Source organism: Natator depressus, chromosome 1 (assembly GCF_965152275.1).
Source record: "Natator depressus isolate rNatDep1 chromosome 1, rNatDep2.hap1, whole genome shotgun sequence".
NCBI classification, from domain to species: domain Eukaryota; kingdom Metazoa; phylum Chordata; order Testudines; family Cheloniidae; genus Natator; species Natator depressus.
Genome location: NC_134234.1, coordinates 268,927,166 through 268,948,418, shown reverse-complemented (window position 1 = coordinate 268,948,418; position 21,253 = coordinate 268,927,166).

Genomic DNA, 21,253 nt, shown 5'->3' with positions numbered 1-21,253 from the left:
TTTTATAAAATAGATAATTGAGGTTCAGGGACAACATGCTGTTATTGCAAATCCTCATCCCAAAGGGTTACTGTATAAGTGAATAGAGCAAGCACAGTTTAGGTCTCCTGTGGCCTATGTGAAGTCACAGATATGACCCCAGGCAGCTTTATTTTAACAGCTGTTTAATTGCCTGCCTGGAATAGTTGCAATTTCTGAAAGGCCACGGAAATAGAGTTTGTTAGCTTATCAGCTCAAATATTATCCTTTTTATCACATCATATGAAGGAGAGGCCAGGCCAGTGGATGAGTATTAATATTTTACTAGGTATGTGTGCTTCTCCCCAAAATACTCAGTCTGCTTTGTATCACTGTTATTTGAACTGTTGACCCTAGAAGATGACATTTTTGGCATCCCAAACCAGCACCAGCAGTTATGTATTTCCAGTGGGAATTGATGGTGAATGCTACAAACACTTGTTGCCTCTTCCTCCTCCTATTATTATTAATAATTTGCATAAAAGCACCACACAGATCAGGTGCTGGATGCTGTACAGACAGATAGTAGGAGACAGTTGTGAGCCATAAGCATAATCATCTTTCCCTGATCTCCACTGTACATTCTGTTAATGCAGAATTAACTCAGGTGGTTTTATGAAAATATTCTCAACGTCTTCTCCCTTACCAAGACGGACATTTCAGTTAACAGAGCTCCCCCTTGATAGAAACGGACAGTGCCAAAGTATTGCCAGTGCTAACAGTTCAAATATAACATTAAGCCTCCAAAAAAAAATGAGACTTGCTTAAAAACCATGAGGTTTTTATTTTTTTTAAAGCTGTGACTCTGATGCAGGCTAGGGCTAAAGTTGTGGCTTCTTTTTACTTGCCTTCCAGTTTTTGAGCACTTGGGTCCCACTTCCAAACTTTTTTTCTGCATTCTGCTGTAAAACGGCAAACGATACGCAATTTATTTACATGACACAAAGTAAAATCCTGGAACAGGAGAAACTGTGCAAAATTTACAAATAAGGTAAGTCAAAACTTTCTAAACCTAGGGTTGCCAACTTTCTACTGGCACAAAACCTAATACCCTTGCCCTGTCCCACCCCTCCTCCGAGACCTTGCCCCTTCTCTGAGGCCCCGCCCCCCTCTGTCGCTTGCTCTCCCCCCCTCACTTACTCGCTCATTTTCACTGGACTGGCTCAGGGGGTTTGGGGTGCAGGAGGGGGTGAGGGCACCGGCTGGGGCTGTGGGCTCTGGTGTGGGACCAGAAATGATGAGTTCAGGGTGAGGAAGGGGGCTCCGGGCTGAGGCAGTGGGTTGGGATGTGGGAGAGGGTGAGGGCTCCAGCTGAGGGTGTGGGCTCTGGGGTGGGGCCAGGGATGAGGAGTTTGGGGTGCAGAAGGGGGCTCTGGGCTGGGGCTGAGGGGTTCAGAGGGCAGAAGGGGGCTCAGGGCTGGGGCAAGGGGTTGGGGCGCAGGGGGAGTGAGGGCTCCGGCTGGGGGTTCAGGCTCTGGAGTGGGGCTGGGTATGAGGGATTTGGGGTGTAGGAGGGGGCTCTGGGCTGGGATCAAGAGGTTTGGAGGGTGGGAGGGGGATCAGTACTGGGAGAGGGGTTTGGGGTGTGGAGGGGGTGAGGGGTGCAGACTCTAGGCGGCGCTTACCTCAGGCAGCTCCCAGAAGCAGTGGCATGTCCCCTCTCTGGCTCCTACGCGGAGCTGGCACTTGGGGCGGGGGCAGCGAGCGGAGCCCCCAGCTGCCCCTATGCCTAGGAGCTGGAGGGGGACATGCTGCTGCTTTCAGGAGCCACACAGAGCCATGGCAGGCAGGGAGCCTGCCTTAGTCCTGCTGTTCCACCGACTGGACTTTCAAAGGCATGGTCAGCAGTGCTGACTGGAGCCACCAGGGTCCCTTTTCAACCAGGTGTTCTGGTAGAAAACGGGACACCCTGCAACCCTATCTAAACAGTTGTTAGAAGGAATCACACAAGTGAAATGACTAAGAGATTTGGTTGTCCATATTCATACATAATGCAAAAAAATTTGTTTCTCATCTCACTGTTTCTTCCTATCCGTACAGGTATTTTCTAGTTCCACCGGTTGTTCATGTCTTCAGTTTCATCATAAGCCTTCTTTTTTGTGTACATATTGATTACATTCAATGAATGTTAACATAAAGTGGCCTGAGATTGTTGAGGCTCCCCCTTTGGGAAGACAGCTTGTTAAAATTGCCTGCTCTTTAATTAAAAGCACTTCAGCAATCCTCTTTGAATAGCCATCATAAGCTCATGACATTTCCAAAGAAAGATCTTTCAGTTTTCATGTATCAGTGTGGCTTCCTGCGTGAATTATTTGCTTAATAAATCACATACCTGAATTCATTGAATTGTACATGGAATATGTGAAAGCCTGATGTCATGCTGTGTAACATGGCAATTCCCCTTGTGGTTCATAAAAGAGAAAATGCACCATGGTGCTGAGATATATTGTGGGCATTTCTAATCCTTTGTGTCAGTTCTCTTTAATTTTTTCAGTGTATGGTCTTATTACCACTATCCCCTTCCTGCTTCTCCATTTTCTCATATTGTTTATTACATTCACTGGATTCATCTTATCTTAAATCAGACTGTAACAGTTTGATAGGGAAGGGACCATATTAATATATGCATTTGTACAGCACTTAGCACAATGAGCTCTGATCTTGATTGGAGCCTTTGAACTAGAAATAATCATAATTGGAAATTTCAAAATTTGAAAAATGTCTGGGAAAACTTCTTATGACATTTGATTGAAAATTTTCCCCTCTTGTTTGGCCAGCTACGTAAAAATATTCAAAATTTCAAGTTTTCTAACTTTGATAAAAGGGAAGAATTTTTTCCCCACCAGCCCTGCTTTGGCCAATATTGTAATATACGATAATAAATAATCATCATAATGATGCAGATTGTTTGGAAAAGTGAAAAGTGAACACTAAGGGTATATCTACACTGCAGTTACACATCTATGGCTGGCCCGGGTCAGCTGACTCAGGTTTGCAGAGCTCAGGCTGTAAAATTGGTGTGCAGATGTTCAAGCTTGAGATGCAGCCCAAGCTCTGGGACCCTTCCCCCCTCGTGGGGTCCTAGAGCTCAGGCTCCAGCTTCACCCTGAATGTCTATACAGCTGTTCTACAGCCAGAGCTCCGCAAACCTGAGTCAGCTGATCCTGGCTGGCTATGGGTGTTTAATTGTTGTGTAGACCTACCCTGAGTGACTACCCGATGAAAGTCTGACTGAGGCCTCACCTTACTCAGCCCAAGAGTTGGCATGTTTGGAATGAGCCTTGAGTTTAACTGGGAGAGAGAACCCAGCTGTTCTATATGGTACAGAAATACAAGCTTTAATCCATCAAACTAGGACAATGTGGGAGGTTGGTAAAAGCTTTCGTTTGCCTTCAAATAAGATAAAAAGGGACTCAGGCTGTTTGTTTTGTAAAGGCTTTCATACATAGTACTGTATTTAATTGTTCCATACAGTGCCAAAGTGTCTCTTTTTCTGCTTTGAGGCTGGGGAAGAAGCTGACAAAAAACTATGTTCTAACTGAAAGTCAGAAAGGACATTTGGCAGGAAACGAGTGTGTGGGCAAAGGACTACTTTATGCTGATGAATGACTAAAAAGGAGGGAATTGTAGATAGGGCATTCAGCTCCTCCAGCTTTCTAACTGAAATTGTCACTAAAAAGGCCACTATTCCAGACAACAGCAAGTGAAATAAAGCTAAAAGGTACAAAGGGAGAGCTAAATCGACCAAATGAAGACTCCAGATGTGAGTAGGAGACCTATAAGGTGACTTGAGGCAGACAGGAAACTTCCTTTAGGATCCAGTCCCAGTTCTACTAAGGGACTTAGGTGTTGATTGGCTGAGGGTTGCAACACCTAACTTTTAGGCACCTAGAAAAATCACTAGAACAACAATAGGATCCACAAAGTGCAAGTTAGGCATCTAGGCTCTACACAATGCAGGGAGATACATAGGCGCCTAAGAAAACCAGGAAGACAGCACTCTAGGCAGGAAACTATCTATGGGAGAACCCAATGAGAGTGGTGAGTCCTAAGCCCTAGCCCACATCAGAATAGCCCATTGCTCTGTGGTCAGAGCATCCTCCTGAGAGATGGGAGACCCTCTTCAAATCCTCTTCCCTTCCTCTGGCAGAGGGGGAACTGAAATGAAGACTCCTACAGACCAGGGGAGTGCTCTAACCACTGGCTGAAAGTAACATGGTGAGCACAGGTGCCACCACCATTTCCTCCTTCAGCCAGATTTTGAATGGGGCCCAATCCAGTAGGCATGCTCAGAGGCCACCTACCCCACAGGTGAGGGGAGGAGCACTTTTCTTCCCTCGGTTCATGGATTGCAGTGGAGCGTCAGATACCTACTTCATGCCTTATGCCTAGTATGAGGGAGCAGTGCGCACAACCAGAGGCAGAAACGTAAGCACCTAGGGAACTTTTACAATGAAAATTTAGGCACTGAGTGAATTTAGGTGCCAGCTGAGTGTGTTTTGTGGATCATGGTGGTGCTTAAAACTTGGATTTAGGAGCCTAAAGCCTAGATTTAGGGGCCTAAGTACCTATGTGACTCTGGGCCCTAGAGATTAAGGAGAGAGTTCTCACTAGTAACCTCCTACTTTACCTCTAGGGGAGGACAGAACTGAGGTGACTGCTCTGGGAGGTCCAGGAAGAGGTCCTTCTTGAACCTTAATTGGAGAAAATTAAGCATTCACTTGGTGTTAGGATTCTTAATTCAAAGATGCCTTTCTAGGTCCCAGTAAAACAAAGCCCAAATCCTGTAACCTGGGAATGACATGGAATTCTTCTTGGAGGAAAAGAGACTTCGTTACCAACTTTAAAACTCCCAGTTTTCTTAGCATGTTCGTCCCACAAACTAGACTGGAAAAAAAAAGCTAACCTGGTTCTGGGTGGATGAGTGGACTTTTACAAAAGAATAGTTAATCCTTTGCAAGGATTATGAAGGATAATTTAAGCACTGCACTAGATCTGAAATGATCTGGGCTCAATTCTCAGCTCTGCTACAGATTCCATATGTGATCTTGGGTATGTCACTCAGGACCTGATTTCAGACATGTTAAATATCTGCTACACCTCTGCAAGTCAGGATCTTAATCTTAGTTTTCCCATGTGCAAAATGTTGATAATAGTGCTCCCCTGCCTCACAGAGCTCTTGTGAGGATAGATTCACAAATATTTAAGAGGTCCCTGCTATATTAGCCTTTAGGAGATGCTCCCTCAGAAGTGAATGGAACAGTAAGCAGGGATTGTCTGGTGCTAGTTTCGGTCACACAATCTGGTCTCCAGTTATTACCCGCTTGAAAGTTTTTTAGGGCACCAGAAAAACACCCCTACTTATTGCAAAAAGAGCTGCTATAAAAATTGTTTCTTTCCAGTGTATGTACAACCCCCTCCCCCCAAGGAATGTATTCACTTTACAACAGTAGTATCACATTACATTTCATTGTGACTGGTAAAATTATACGTTTTCATAGGAGATGTTTCACCAGCATTTGCTACATTTTGTCTTCCTTTTGTGAATTAGCCCAATAAATGTTTTGGAAAGAAAATAATTTTCCTACGCAATGCCTTCAGGTTCTCACATCAATTGTGTCATTTAGCTCAGAGGACAAAGAGAAAGTCAAAGTGCCCGGCTTTGACACTACATGTTACTAAATTTTAGAATACATAACAAAATTAATCCAAGTTAACCATTTATAAAAAAGTTCTTTCTGATTCAAGTGTGCTCCATTGCAAAATATTATATATCAGCATGTATCAAATCCTTTTAACGCAGCTTCTTTAGATTCCCATGCTGTTCCCAAATCATATCTAGCTGTGATTAAGTGTTATTAAATCACAGTTTTAGACTACAAGTAAGTTTGACTAGGGAAACCAGAAGAATGATTAGTGGGTCTACTGGAAATTGAACTCCACTGATTTATTAATCAAATTATAATAGGACACTATCCCAATATTTTTAAGAAGTAGGGAAATGCCATGTGATTTTTATTGACCCTCTGTAGTCAAGACCTTAGTTTTTTGTCTCCTCTCAAAGACTGATCTTGGAATAGGAACTGAGCAACATTGACTCTTGAGTTATAAAACTGTCTATAACCCTGAACAAACCCAGTGAAAGTTTTACTTTAATGGCTTTGGATCTGGTCCTACAATTGGGCATGTCACCTCTGCTGTCAAATTGTCTACCCATTTCAGAATCTAAAATCTTTCTATATAGGGTCAGATGATCCACTAGTGGGCTCTAGTAAACTCAAATATTTCTATAACTGCTTGCCTGAAGAATGTTATTTATTTTTTTTAAACTTTAACTATGTTAGAAATACTGGAGATAAATTTAAGAAATTCTAATATGGGAAGAGTTTCCTCCAAATAAGTGACATCAGGTTTGCCTGGCACCTTGTTATGTGACACTCTATCAGGCAGTATTAGCAGCAATAAAGGCCAGGTACTATATCTAGGGGTTCCTCTTAAAATTACAGAACAAAACCAGCTTGAGCCTCCACCCATATGATTGGGAAAACTAAGTACCACCCCTAGGAGCCTGTAATAGGCAATGACTTCCCGAATCACAAGCATTGAGTCTGTGTATAACAAGAGAAAACTTTTAAGGACAGAAGGAAAAAGCATTGATTTCGGAAAGTACAGCAGCAATGACTCAAAAGTATGCAAACAATAAATAAGATACCTATTCCACAGTATCTTGGGCAGCAGTGCTTTGCCTCAGTTTCCCAATTTCTGGTTCAAAAGTCCAATGGACCAATGTCCCTTTAACACATCAATCCCCTCTTCCCTCCACTGCACCCCACTCATGGTTTGTTGTCCAGTCCCAGAGTCCAGGGTGCATTCAGGAAGGTTCACCACCAGTTCCTGACAGTGGGTTGGATGATTGATGCCTTTCCTGCTTTGCTGCCACTGCGTCTGCACTTGCTTGCTACTGTTGACTCTGCTGCTGCTTGCCATCACCTCAGCCGTTGCTCTGCTGTGTCCTTGGTCCAGTCTGGTTCTACAGTACCATGACCAACCAGCCCTGCTATTAGTAATCACACCTCCAGGATTTGCTGGGTAAGGGGTGCTTTTGATACTGTTGCTGAGTCTCTCACCACTCTGCCTTTAGCTGTAATGCCATGTTCTAAGGTTCCATAAACTAGCTCGTTTGCAAGTGATTTCACTGGGTGGTGGGCATCCTCACTGCTGCTGCCTCCTCTCCATTGTCTTTCACTGGAAAACTGTTTCCACGCCAGGCCTAAGACTAAGGGCTTGTCTACACTGGCAACGTTAAAGCACTGCCACGGCAGCACTTTAACATGGCTTGTGTGGTCGCGGCAGAGCGCTGGGAGAGAGCTCTCCCAGTGCGCTAAAACACCCACTTCCATGAGGGGCGCAGCTACCAGCGCTGGGAGCGTGGCTCCCAGCACTGGTGCACTGTCTATACTGACATATTACAGCGCTGAAACTTGCAGCACTCAGGGGGGTGTTTTTTCACACCCCTGAGTGAGAAAGTTGCAGCGCTGTAAAGTGCCAGTGTAGACAAGCTCTAAGATTCAACCCTCTTGACCAGCATAAGAGAGACTTCAGCTCTAGCAGTCACTGAGGAAAAACAAGGACTCTCAATGAGTGTGATCAGCTCATTCTTTAAACACTGGAAGGGGTGGGCCAAATGGCATCTAGCAACCTTTAACTTAGTTCTCACCACCAGGTGGAAATACCTATCTCCACTCCCTCTATGACTTTCACTTGGAGTTACTTCATTATCCGCATTTAGTGAGGGAGGTTCCATCTAAGGTAACTCCTCTATTAGGGCATGTCACGTACAGTTCTGCTGCCTTTTAGCCATACAGTAAGCATGAAACATCTCATTACTCCTGCATCCAAGCCTTTGAACTGGTGAATTTTAACCCCAAACAGCCAAAATTGATCACATTAGCAAAGCAGGTGTGTGAATTGATCATCTTGGCAAAATAGGTATGTCTGTTCAAATAAGGTCTGCTCATGAGGTCTTTTCCTCCAGTTCATCAAGATAATTGGCAGGAGATAATTAATTTAGACTACTGACTTACAATTAGGATAGGATATAAAAGTGAGCTCCACATAACTTTTGTCTGATGGCAGAGAATATGTACAGTGATTAGCCTTGGATTTACTACACCTTTAATTTACTAAGCAAAGAGGTCATTCTTCCAACCAGTTACCCACCTAGATATGAACAAAAATAGGAAGATAATTAAAATGACGTTGGCACTAGTGACATGGGCTAGCTAGTGCCCCAGCTCATGGGGAGTGAAAATTAATAGATCTTTAACCTACACAAAAGAAAGTAAATCACAATAGGTGAATTGCCAGGGGATGTACTCCAGAGATTGAGGCTGAAGTGCATTATTACTTAATGGTGTTCTGAATAAAGGCTTCCGAAATTAATTCTAACTTGATTGAACATGGCAGTCTGCAGTTAATGTATGCCAACCCAAACTAACACATTCATTTTCCTTCTTGACTCTTTCCTATTCCAAATAATAAATAGAATGTGAGATTGGTTCTTAAAAGTATCAGAATATCCTGGCCTACTGTACTTTCTCACTGTTATGAGAACCCGGGAAAATTTAGTAATCTGAAACCATAAACCAATCAGCCTGTAAAACTAAGGAATGATTTATTGAAAGAGAGAATAGAAATGCCAGAAATTATCACACAAAAATATTAAAAGAGAAATATATAAAAACTGTAATTGAAGGTGTTTGTTATACCTAATAAGGTGGTTATGATGACTAGGAAGGGGAAGGGAGCAAACTAGTAACAATGGAGTGTGTTTTCCTTACAGTTCTATCCACTCATTAAGAAGATGATACACACCTGCCTTTTAAGAGGTTATATTTTTAACGTTTCTTGAAATGACTGGCAATATTTTTGTCTGTGTTTAGTCAGCTGTCTCCTTTTAGACCTAATTACTTTGGGTGTGGCTAACTATAATTACCATAGGAGTGTGATGGATTACCCCACTTTGAGGTTCTCAACCAATCCTGCAATAATGATCATCCCAACTAGAGCGGAGTTACTGAAGAACCCCCAGAGGTTCCCTGGCTCTCATGCTAGGATTTATGGGGTACGATCTGCTTTTCTCTCTCAGATCCTCAGTCAGCTATAGAGGGAAGAGTATTTCCCATTTCCTGCTTCCCTTTGGTGGTATCAAGTTTCTTCAGTTGTTGCCAGAAGGCTGTATAGATTATGGGCAGTGGGTAGTGTTCATGCCCCAACAAACTGCAAGAATGGGGGAAGGGTAATCAGGCATCCCTTGAAGATTTGAGGAAGTGGCCACAGAAGTGAGCAAGAGATGAAAGAAACCACCAGCCTCTTAGAAGCTCCTCTAAAACTAGGAAAACAAGTTTAACTGACCGGCTGCATGTGGGAAGGTAGGGTAATGGAGGTCCTTTGTCTGGGTGAACTGCACTACGCCAGGGTAGTGAACATCCATGGGCCTATGGTTATTTATTACTGGATAGGACTAAAACCTTCATTGCAAGAGGGATCAGAGTTAAAACTGAACCCTTTACATAGCCCTAGTTACCATTTAATTAAACGGTGGTTACCTAATACTTGTGTCCCATTACTTGAGGTGTCATCTTTTTATAGTAGAAATATCAGTAGGTAATAAGTTGGCAGTCTTTTCTGGCAGCATTGCTGCGCCTTTTCCCCTCTTCCTGTGTTCTTACTCTGCTGTCACCCTATGCACAGTTGAATGTTCAGGAACAGTTGAATAGTTTATTATCCATTATTTAGAAGTAGCATTGTCAATCAAATATAAATCCCCTCTTTCCCTCTTCTACTTGCCTCCCTCTCCCAATTTTCTTCCTCTTCCTCTCTCTTCAGCCTGGAGACCAATCCCCCAAAATGCTTCTGTGAACTCCAGAATTTGAGTTCATGTGTTAACATGCCATCACATCATGACATTGTTTTACCTAGCGAAACTGTTACACTTCTAAGTATTATGAATTATTAGCATCAAAGAATCAATTGTTGTAAATTATGTGTCACATACCTGTCTTAAATGTACCTCATTTTGAAGGATGTGACTCAGGGTCTGTGTCACACATAGCACCCCACATTTGGACCGTAGCAAGTTGAGAGGTATAAAGAATACATGAATGAAATTTGCACAATGTAAAAGTGTTACCCAGCTCTTATCAACAGAAGTAGCCTGAGTATATATAATTTCATTGTCTGTAGGATGTCTGTTTATATAATTTCATTGTCTGTAAATAAAGTGGTATGTGTAAATCACTGTTGCCTAAATTAGGACAACAAGGGACCAAATGGTATTAAATGTCCATGCAGAGTGTGGTAATTAGGGTTTAGGTTGTAGACTCCTTGATGGTAGGGCCTCTGTCGCCTTTTAATTCTGGACATTGCTAAGCACACTTCTTGCACTCGAATAATTCAGTGATACAGGATGTTGATGCTCAGTGGGTTGAATGAAAAATCAATGGCATTTTTGAAAGTGTAGACATTATTTATTTCATTATTGATTGATTTCTAGTTCTGCTTCTGTAGCTGTAAGAGAATTATCATAATTTGTTCAACAGCAGAATACCATAGTGCTTTAAAATTATAACGTGGATGGACCTGCAGAAATGAGCACAGAATCTTAGAGGAGATGTGAAATCTCAGTCACCATCTTGTAATAGCATCTTCTGAAAAGCAGCCTTTATTTAAAATTAACTTCCTGTGACATACCCAGGGTACAATCCAGACTAATGAGTAGCTGTGTCACCCCTGCCCTCTAACCAGGGGTCCCTTTACAATGCTTTGCTGCTGTAGCCTCCAGCCTGGACTGCTCACACACAGTCTCCAGCATGTAAGTCACTCTCAGCTATGTCTGTGTGTGCTGCAGCCAGTCAGCCAGCCACACTATGGTTATACAGCCAGGTGACCCCAACATACTCCCAGTCTTAGATTTTCCCTCACAATTGTCTGAGCTGTACCACCTAACCCTCTTATGGACAATACAAGTTTCTATAAAATTGTTATTTCTTTAATAGGAATAATATGCACACAATTTGCCACTCCCAATGGAGTTTCCCAGACACTTCAATTTAAACACATTGGGTTAGATAAAACAGTAAAACAAGTTTATTAACTACAAAGAGATACATTTTGAGTACAAGTAATGAGGCATAAAAGTCAGAAATGGTTACAAGAAAAATAAAGATAAAACACAATGGGTGCCTAATTTAACAAACTACGTTAAATTCAAAGCAAAGTTTTCTCACCACATGCTTTCAGCAATCTTACTGACCAAACTTCTTAGTCATGACACCCCTTCCCCCAGTGTAACAAATGCTTCCTTTGTAGCTTCTGGTGCCGTGAATATGATGGCCAGGAAGAGAGAGGGCGTGTCTTGGGTGTGTTTCTCCCTCCTTTTATAGTGTCAGTCCTCCTTTTGAAAAATATATCCAGATGGGCACCAGGAGACAAAAGGTCTTTGGAGAAGGATGTTCTTTGTTGCTTTTCATCACCTGTCTGAGATTCCTTTGTCTCCCCTTCCTGCTTGATGACTCTGTTTACTGCTTAAATGCAAATTAAGCAGAGCACACATTCCTTTGTTTAGGACAGTGTTGTTTGCCAACTTCTGCTTGACTAGGGCCGAATCTTATGTCTTCACATAGAACATTTTATCAGCACACTAATGACCAGCAACTTATTCGTGTTCAAATGATATCTCTCAAGGCATACTTTGTACAGAGTTTATTACAATTGTGTGTAGGGCGTGGACAGAGGGCTACATTCTGTCACACGTCCTGTTCCAACCAAACCTTTAAAAAGTAACTAGGGGATTCTTATTTTTGAAGAGATTCTTCTTTGAGTGCTTGCTCATGTCCATTCCATTGTAGGTTTGTGTGCTCACCACATGCACTGGTGCTGAAAGTTTTTACTGTTAGTGGTAGCCATGGGGGACCAACTCTGGTGACCTCTGGAGTGGCGCGCATATGTGCTTGTATAAGGGGCACTGCCAGGCCCCTCCATCCCTCAGTTCCTTCTTACCACCTGTGTCGGTGCTGGAACGTTCTTCTTGCTCTAGCAAGTGGTTCTCATTCAGTGGTTCTTTGAACTTTTTTTTTGTAAATAGTTGTAATTAGTGTTAGTTAACAGTTCCTAATGAACAGTTCGATGAAGTGAGCTGTCGCTCACGAAAGCTTTTGCTCAGATAAATTTGTTAGTCTCTAAGGTGCCACAAGTACTCCTTTTTTCAGTATACTCTAGTGATAGATAGTCCCCCGAGGGACTTAGCCCAGGGATAGGGCATGCCCCGCTTCCTAGGCTTCAAGCTGTGCAATCTCTGTAAGAAGCTCATGCCAATTAGTGATCCATATCTTAGCTGTCTGAGTGAGTCCCACATTCGTGAGAAGTGTCACATTTGCAAGGGATTCAGGCTCCGGACCAAGAAGGAGAAAAATTGGACTCTGCGCACGCCTCCTGGAGTCAGCGCTTGCACCGGCCTTGGAGCTGGCCCATTCGGACTCGGTACCAAGTACTTTGGCATCGATAAGAAGCACCCACCAGCACCAAATGCCTCCTGGTGCCGATCCATGTCACCGGTGTGAGGGGGATGCCACCTGATGTACTGGGATTTCACTGAGCCTCCCCTGCTCAGTCAGCCTGGGTTTCCTCTCCCTGCTTTGCTCAATTAGGCTCTCCGTCCTCTTGCTGCACACACACACAGGTAGGGCCACACCCCGCTGCAGGTACAGACTGGAGTCAGCTCTGTGTGAGAGGACTCTCCCAGCACTCACGTTCACACCCCTTTTTGGAGATAAACCCAAAATAATACTGTCTTGTGCTGTATAGAAAAATCTGCACAGCGCAAGGTCATAAAAATCTGCCCTCTTCCTCAATGTGAAGAGAGATGTGCACAACTTCTTGCCCCCACAGTTAGAAATTGTACAAACTGGGTTATATTATAAACAAGGAATAAGTTTATTAACTACAAAAGGTGAATTTTAAGTGAATATAAGGGATAACAGACAGAACAAAGCAGATTACTGAGCAAATAAAACAAAGTATGCAAGCTAAGCTCAATATACTTAAGAAACAAGTTACAAAATTTAATTTCTTACCGTAAATGTCATTTTAGGCAGGTTGCAAAGTTTCTGTGGTTCAGAGTTCCAGTTATATTTCTTTTCAGGCTGGACCCCGTCTCAATCTGGACTCCCCACCCTGCTTCCCTTCAGGTGGCTCTAGCAGTCTTTCTTCTTGGACAGACAGGCCATGGAGAGGAGGAGTCCCATTTGCCTTCCTCCCCACCCTTAAATAGGATTTACATAAGGATCCTTTGTTTCCCAAACTTGATCCCCCCTCCTTTCCAGTGGAAAGTTACAAGAAGTCCCAGGTAATGTTTAGTATCAGGTGACAAGACCACCTGACCTAGTAGGGTCATAGTTATGTCCCTGGACGACTCCCAGGATGGAGAGAGATTAGTATCTTCATGGTCTTCTTGTTCCTTCCTGATGGCCGATCAAATCTGATGGTCTGTTGTCTGGTGGGTGTCTTCCGAATACACACCCAGTTGTAATTGTTACATAGTCCATATTCCTAACTTTAGATACAGAAATGATACATGCATACAAATTGGATAATCACATTCAGTAAATCATAACCTTTCCAATGATACCTTACAAGATCCATCTTGCATAAAGTATATCTCAGTTATGTCATGTCCATATTATAAGCATATTTCCATAAAGAATTTGGAGTGCAACGTCACAACTGCTACTGGCCAAAAGGCACATGTGGGAAGGGGGCACTCCCTGGGGATCCATAAGGGCAAGGATAAGGGAAACGTTGAGCCTAGGCCAGCTCAGACCATCTCACCATCACTGGAGTACAGCCAGGCGGCAGCCTTGCTTGTTGGCTTTAGTCCACTCACAATCTGCCTCCTACTCCAGTTAGTGATGGAGGCACACGGTACCTCACAGTACCGTCAACCCCAGAAGCCTTTCAAGTGGCAAAAGACATCTTCTCCCTTCTGGTGCCACTTACTCCTTGGGAAACGAGGCCCAAAGCCCCCCACCTCCCAACCATTTCTAGGGGAAAGTCTTCAATGGCACCCCTACAAAAGTCACCCCGTGGCACTGTACTCCGCCATCTCACTTGCTAGGGCCACGCCAACAACCTCCAGAGCCACGCCTCAGATCATAGACCTGTGGCCACTCAGTGAGTTCCTGGCACAGAAAGCTGGACTACAGGCACTGATCCCCTGGATCCCAACATCCGTCACTGGACCTGCAGTATTGGGCCACATAGGGATGCCGCCAGTCTCCAGAACCTTGGCAGTGGTCACCCAACAGGCGCTGCTCCCAAGTTCCACTCACCAGAGCCCCGACACCGATCCCCGGAGTCCTGATGCCAGTCCCCAAAGTGTCGCAGGCTATCCCTGCACTCCTGGTCCTGGTCACCAGAGCCTGCACACTGTCCTTGAAGCAGGTGACATCACCCCCCGGATTATTACTGAGGCTATGGGCAGCACCACCGGTAGCTGGATATGCAGCATAGCTCAGCAGGTTCCTGGTACTGCTCCCCAAATGGCAGGCATGAGACCGCGAGATATAGTGGGGAAGCATACTCTATGGTGGCACCGACATGGTCGCCAGAGGAATATTATTCCTCCTCGGGCTCTGAGAGCGAGGAGTTGATGGCCACTAGAGACCAACCACCACCTGCACAATCAGCAGGTTTTTCCCAGGGCCAATCTACAAGTACATGTCCACAGGGTTAGTGGCTGGAGCCCTGGCAAATGTATAACCCATGGACATGTCTCCAAATAGGGGGACCTCAGGCCCAGCGCTCAGTCTTGGGGGCGTCAGAAAGACCTTCAGTCTCGGTGTCTCGCCTTCCCCCTGACTCGGACGTCAGGTTGGTCCAAGGGGTCCAGGAGCCACTTCCTCCAGTGCATGTGGTTCCCTGTCCCAAGTTCCCCACCCCTCATCCTGGGCTGGTCTCCTCCTCATCACAGATGGTGTCTCAAGGTGATGTAAAAGCCCACCAGGAGCTGCTTAAACAGGTGGCAGCGAACCTGGGATAGAAGGCGGAGGAGATGTCTGAACCAGCAGACTCCCTACTCAATGTGCTGGCCGCAGCAGCCCCAGCAAGAGTGGCCCTACCCGTCAACGATGGGTGGTCAAAATTGTAAAAGCCCTGTGGCAGACCCTGTCATCCTTGCCCCTTATTTTGAAGAGGGCAGAGTACAAGTGTTACATCCCTGAAAAAGGGTTTGAGTACTTATATATGTACCCCTCCCTCGGGTCACTAGTAGTTGCGGTGGCCAACGAGTGCGACAGGCAGGAGCAAACCAGCTCAACCCCATGAATAAAGATGTGAAGCGACTTGATCTCTATGGCAGGCAAATTTATTCTACAGCCTGCCAACAGCTTCACATCACAAACCATCAGGCCCTGCTCAGCAGGTATCACTTTAATGTATGGCCATTCATGGCCAAGTTTGCTGACTCACTCCCGCAGGACTTTAAGCAGGAGTTCAGTGCCATGCTGGATGAGGGTAGGGCAATTGCAAGAGCCTCCCTCCAGGCCGCCTCAGATGCAGCAGATTCCACAGCCAGAGCGATGGCGTCAGTGGTGTCAATGAGGGCGTCATGGCTGCAGTTATCTGGCCTATCAGTGGAAGTCCAACAGTCCATCCAGGACTTCCTGTTCGACGACTCGGCCCTGTTTGCTGAACAAACAAACAGATTTTACCGCCTGAAAGACTCAAGGGCCACTCTTCACTCGCTGGGTCTGTACATCCCAGCCTTTGCTAGGAATAGATTTAAACTCAGCACATGCAGAGGTTCATGAGCCAGGCCAGAGTGGAACAATACCTCAGGAAGAGCAGGGGATATAGGCACCGCCAAGGCCAACCGCTGGCAGTGGGGGCTCATTCAGGCTTGAGCCACACCCCTCCTAAGAACAGACAATCATATTGAGGGGATGCTTGAGGGTGACCTCCCAGCCTGCAACCAGGATCTGTCTCACCCTTTATTTTTTCACTGTTCGTTGCCTTACCTCCCTGCTTGGACCACCATAACTACTGACTGCTGGGTCCCCAATACGGTGGCAGTGGGGTATACCCTCCAATTTCTTTCTATCCCTCCTTCCCATCCCCCTGCCCCATCCCTGTTCAGGGACCTGTCTCAGAAGCAACTGCTCACTCGGGAGGTACAAGCCCACCTGAGGTTGGGGGCTGTAGAGGAAGTTCCTACAGAACGAAGAGGGAAAAGATTTTACTCCTGGTACTTTCTCATTCCAAAGGCCAAAAGGGGCCTACAGCCCATCCTAGACCTGTGAGACCTCAACAAATACCTCAAAGAGTTGAAGTTCTGCATGGTCTCCCTGGCCTCCATCATTCCCTCCCTGGATCCTGGAGACTGGTGTGCCACCCTCGAGCTGAAGGATGCTTACTTTCATATTTTGATATTTCCCGGCCAAAGGAGATTTCTACAGTTTGTGGTCAGTCAGACACACTACCCCAAACGGTGCTCCCATTTGGCCTAGCGACAGTGCCAAGTGTGTTTACAAAGTGCATGGCAGTAGTCGCAGCCTACCTCAGACATTGATTTATCCAGATCTATCCCCTATCTTGATGACTGGCTCATCAAGGGCCGCTCCAAAGAGCAGGTGCAGTGCAGTGTCAGGACACTGCGAGTCACTTGTCAAGCTGTGGGCCTGTTGATAAACAAACAAAAATCGATATTGGTCCCTGTTCAGAGGATAAGAGTTCAGAGGAGCTGTCCTCGACTCCATCCAGGCCAGAGCATTTCTACCGTAGGCCAGGTTCAGGGCAATGTCAGATCTGATCGCCCAAGTCACCGCTCACCCACTCACCACAGCTTGGATCTGCCTCAGACTCCTAGGGCACATGGCTGCATGCACCTGTGTCATCTGGCACGCAAGGCTGCGGCTAAGGCCCCTTCAAATGTGGTTGTCATTGGTCTATTCCCCAGCCAGACACCCTTTGGACAGGCTCCTCATGATCCCACCCCAGGTACTCACCTCCCTCCAATGGTGGTCCAACCTGAACCCGGTGGTGGAAAGTGTTCCATTTGCAACTCCACAGCCCACAGTATCCCTGGTGTCAGATGCATCCAACCTTGGTTGGGGAGTGCACCTCGGTGCTCTCAAGACTCAGGGGCTATGGTCACGAAAGAAGTTGTTGCTTCATATAAATGTCAGAGAGCTCAGGGCTATCTGCCTGGCTTGCGAGGTATTCCTTCACTATCTGTCTGGTCACATGGTGCAGGTGCTGACAGACAACATGGCCTCCATGTTCTACGTCAACAGACAGGGAGGAGCCCAGTCATCAGTCCTTTGTCAGGAAGCCCTTCACCTGTGGGACTTCTGCATCCAGCATGTGATCCACCTGGAAGCCTCCCACCTTCCTGGTGTTTGGAACATGCTGGAGGATCACCTCAGCGGGTCCTTCTTCTCTCACCACGAGCGGTCAAGAATGACAAGACATAAGTCATTATGATTGTCCTGACCTGGCCTTGTCAGCATTGGTTCTGCATGCTCATGGACTTGCCAGTAGCAGCTCCATGGGCTCTTCCCAACCACCCGACCTGCTCTCTCAGGATTACAGGTGGTTGCTGCACCTGAACCTCACCTCTCTCCACCTCATGGCGTGGATGCTGTGTGGCTGAACTCTGAGGAGCAGGCCTGCTCCAGTCAGGTCCAGCAGGTTCTTCTGGAAAGCAGAAAGCCCTCCACTAGGGCTACCTACCTTGCAAAGTGGAAACGCTTCTCCTGCTGGGTATTGGAGTGGAATATCTCTCCAGTCAGCACATCTCTGCAATCCATCCTGGATTACCTTCTGTATTTAAAGCACCAGGGCCTTGCCTTTTCATCAATCAAGGTGCACTTGATGGCGATATCGGCCTTCCACCCTCATGCCCATGGTAGATCAGTATTCTCACATGAGAGGATGATCCCAGGTTCGTGAAGGGCCTCGAGAGCCTGTTTCCTCCATTCTGGGATCCAGTCCCCCAATGGGATCTCAACCTGGCCCTCTCCAGCCTCACCAGTCCTCCTTTTGAGCCTCTCGCCTCTTGCTCTTTCTCGTACCTGTCATGGAAAGTCACAATCCTTGTAGCTGTTACCTTGGTGAGTCTCTGAGATTGAAGCTCTTATGTTGGAGTCCCTGTATACGGTGTTCTACAAGGACAAAGTCCAACTGCATCCCTATCCTGCCTTCCTGCCAAAGATGGTGTCACACTTCCATGTCAACCAGGACATCTCCCTCCCAATATTCTGTCCAAAGTCCCACGTGTCCAACGAGGAAAGGCGTCTACACACCCTAGATGTCAGGCATGCCCTGGCTTTGTACCTTGAGTGTACTAAATCCTTCCACAGATCAACTCAACTCTTTGTTGCAGTGGCTGATGGAATGAAGGGCCTCCCAGTGTCATCTCAGAAGACTTCGTCCTGATTCCACGAGGGCTCAGGTGTCGTCGGCCACTTTTCTGGCCCGCGTTCCCATCCAGGACATCTGTAGAGCCGTAGCATGGTCATCGGTACATGCATTATGCCATCATGGCAACATGGTCATGATGCATTATGCCATCACCCAGCAAGCCAGGGATGAGACTGGATTTGGCAGAGCTGTGTTGTAATGAACTCCATGAACTTCTACCTGCCTCCAAAGATACTGTTTGTGAGTCACCTACAATGGAATGGACATTAGCAAGCACTCGAAGAAGAAAAAATGGTTACTCACCTTTTGTAACTGTTGTTTTTCGAGATGTGTTACTCATGTCCATTCCATGACCCACCCTCCTTCCCCTCTGTGAGACTGCTGGCAAGAAGGAACTGAGGGAGGGAGGGGGCCAGCAGCGCCCCTTATACTGGTGCATATGCGCGCCACTCCAGAGAACACCGGAGATGGTCCCCTATGCATACCACTGAGGGTAAAAACTTCCAGCACTGATTCATGTGGCGAGCACACACACCTACAATGGAATGGACATAAGCAACACATCTCGAAGAACAACAGTTACAAAAGGTGATTAACCATTTTTTCCAAAATGGCAGCCAGCAGCAGTTGACTTTGAGGCTGGTGGACTGGAAGGGTTTCCATTGGTCTGCCACATTTTTAAAATGTATGGCCCTATATTAGAATGGAAATGCTACCAGGTTCCTTCTCTTCCTAACATAAATCTTTTTGTCTCTCCACAAATTAAATTATCATTCATAATTCTTATTCTGAATTAGGTTCCCACAGAGATCTTTATTATAATAAATGTGCTTGTTATAAATCACTTTAACAATTTAGTCTATAAATTGATAGAAAGTACTTTGCTTTTCTGTTAGAGAACAGAACTTATTAACAAAGGGGATTTCAATGTGTTATGTTTGCTGCATGCTGCATGCTGATTGTCTGATTACCTTTACCACATCTACCTCAACTGTACATTAATAATACATAATTATGCAGAAATAAATGTTTGTGTTAGAACTGCTTGTGAACAGTGGAGAACTATCAGTGAAGAAAAAACAATAAGCATAAGAACATCATAATTGTGGTGGTCTTTTTGATTGTGTGGAAACATGGATAGATTCAAACAGACCCTTTTCATCTGTTGGGATTACACTTCAAAGCATCTCCTTGAGGCTAAGAAATGCGCTAGGATCTTCTGTGCTAGCACATGTGATGCTTTGTTAAGAGAGCCAGTAGGGGGGTTATAAGCTTCTAACCCTTTGTGAAGCAAACTAAAGGTTTTTTTTTCATGAACATGACTGAAATGAATCCTCTAGTGTTTGAACAGTTCTAGTTAGAACTCAAGTCCCAATACACCATCCTCTTCAGCAGTTAGTAGACAAATATTATTTCCTAATGTAATTGACTTAGGTGTTACTCAATCCTGAAGTTTCAGTGCACATTAGAGCTGGGTGGGAAGTGGTTTTCCCATTATGTAGGAGTTTCAAATTTCAATTTCCCCCCTCACCCTAATTTGGGATTAAAATATGAAGTTTCAAACATTTTCATGAAATGATAAACCAGTCAAAATGTTTTGTTCCAGCAATTTCAAAATGTGTCATTTGGGGACAATGTATACCTTCAAATCAGCGGCGCTGCTATGGGTACCCGCATGGCCCCACAGTATGCCAACATTTTTATGGCTGACTTAGAACAACGCTTCCTCAGCTCTCATCCCCTAATGCTCCTACTCTACTTGTGCTACATTGATGACATCTTCATCATCTGGACCCATGGAAAAGAAGTCCTTGAGGAATTCCACCATGATTTCAACAATTTCCATCCCACCATCAACCTCAGCCTGGACCAGTCCACACAAGAGATCCACTTCCTGGACACTATGGTGCTAATAAGTGATGGTCACATAAACACCACCCTACACTGGAAACCTACTGACCGCTATTCCTACCTACATGCCTCCAGCTTTCACCCAGATCACACCACACGATCCATTGTCTACAGCCAAGCTCTACGATACAACCGCATTTGCTCTAACCCCTCAGACAGAGACAAACAAGATCTCTATCAAGCATTCTTACAACTACAATACCCACCTGGTGAAGTGAAGAAACAGATTGACAGAGCCAGAAGAGAACCCAGAAGTCACCTACTACAGGACAGGCCCAACAAAGAAAATAACAGAATGCCACAAGCCATCACCTTCAGCCCCCAACTAAAACCTCTCCAACGCATCATCAAGGATCTACAACCTATCCTGAAGGACGACCCATCACTCTCACAGATCTTGGGAAACAGGCCAGTCCTTGCTTACAGAGAGCCCCCCAACCTGAAGCAAATACTCACCAGCAACCACACACCACACAACAGAACCTCTAACCCAGGAACCTATCCTTGCAACAAAGCCCGTTGCCAACTGTGTCCACATATCTATTCAGGGGACACCATCACAGGGCCTAATCACTTCAGCCACACTATCAGAGGCTTGTTCACCTGCACATCCACCAATGTGATATATGCCATCATGTGCCAGCAATGCCCCTCTGCCACGTACGTCGGTCAAACTGGACAGTCTCTACGTAAAAGAATAAATGGACACAAATCAGATGTCAAGAATTATAACATTCAAAAACCAGTCGGAGAACACTTCAATCTCTCTGGTCACTCGATTACAGACCTAAAATTGGCAATTCTACAACAAAAAAAACTTCAAAAACAGACTCCAACGAGAGACTGC